The following is a 1,254-nucleotide window of genomic DNA, read 5'->3' on the forward strand; positions in this document are numbered from 1 at the left end:
GACTGCTCCATAGTCAGACTGGCCACTGGGAGAAATCCCTGTGGGCCAGAATGTTTTTACCAGCCCTGCCTGGATGCCAGTTCCAGGACTGGGCTCACATTTATAATCAACCCTCACCGATGTGCCCTGAGCTGCCGCTGCTGCTGAATATCAGAGGGAATTAGAAATAAAGTCCTGTTACCTTCTGCAGTTTGAGGTAAATAAAGGCCCTGATCACTAAACGCCCCCTGATGATGTAATAGCCTTCTCTAAATCATTTTGAAAGAGCAATGGTCAATGGGAATAGGAATGGTGTAACTTCATCACTCACTCAGTGAGTCAGTCACAGACATTTGTGGATGTAGCTCAGTCCAGCCAAAACTCTGGCTCTTTAGCTGCTTGATGTTCCTCTTGCTACACCAGCTGGTATCTGTTTCTCTGCTGTTTGCTGCTGAGCAGGAAGTGTGCAGTGATTTATATATATATATATAAAATTTAATCCTTCTTTGATTAAAAAAAAAGTAGTTTGAAATATTTTATTGACAAACATGGATATGTGCACTTTTTAACTGTTCATATAAAGACAGGAAGTAGCTGTAAGTTTTTACTACACATAAAACATCATGGCATCATAAACACGACTTCATAGTAAAACTAAAGGTTTCCCTGGAAAAAAAAGTGTGTGGGTGACAGAGCGTAAACATGAGATTATTGATTTTTAAAAACTGAATCACATGTGATCCATCTATGTCAGGTCTGTCATGTTTTCATGTTTCCCTGGAGGCGTCTCAGCTGACTCTGTTGTCCAGGTGACAGTATAGGTACATAGACACTACCATGGCGGCAATCTGAGGAAAGAAGACGGTGCAAATTTTGATTTGTTGTTGCAATATACTGTAGGTTTACCAGAAAAAGAGGGTTAGCACTTCACACATATTATAAATAAAAGAAAATATCCCACAAGAATAACACATTTGGAGCTCTGTTGGAGCTGTTTGATTCACCACTGTCTTTCAGCCAAAGGCAGCACATTCAAACTCTATATTTGGCATTTTCCGCGTCATTATTTTACCTCTAAGACTCCAATTCCTGCTGCAATTCCTCCCACAATGTTAGCATGCTCTTTGAGGGTCTCCAGGATGTGTTCAAAACAGCCCTGAGGAGTAAAGAGTCACAATATAAACAGCAATTCTCAAATCAACACGACACACACATTGACAGACTGTAAACACTGGATTCAGCAGTGCCAACGCCTTCTTGTCAGTGCCTGACTCC

General features: G+C 41.1%; 1 long non-coding RNA gene across 1 annotated transcript; it reads right to left on the minus strand.

The window, feature by feature from the left end:
* Positions 1-501: 501 nt before the first annotated feature.
* On the minus strand, positions 502-1,138 carry LOC111656740 (uncharacterized). Its single transcript, XR_002760890.2, has 2 exons — positions 1,052-1,138; positions 502-827 (listed from the first exon to the last, which is right to left on the minus strand). It is a non-coding gene; the product is annotated as an uncharacterized LOC111656740 (long non-coding RNA).
* Positions 1,139-1,254: the final 116 nt, after the last annotated feature.

The sequence above is a fragment of the Seriola lalandi genome, unplaced genomic scaffold (genome assembly GCF_002814215.2).
Source record: "Seriola lalandi dorsalis isolate HSWRI2012SDOR001 ecotype SW California unplaced genomic scaffold, Sedor1 jcf7180001976777, whole genome shotgun sequence".
NCBI lineage: Eukaryota > Metazoa > Chordata > Actinopteri > Carangiformes > Carangidae > Seriola > Seriola lalandi.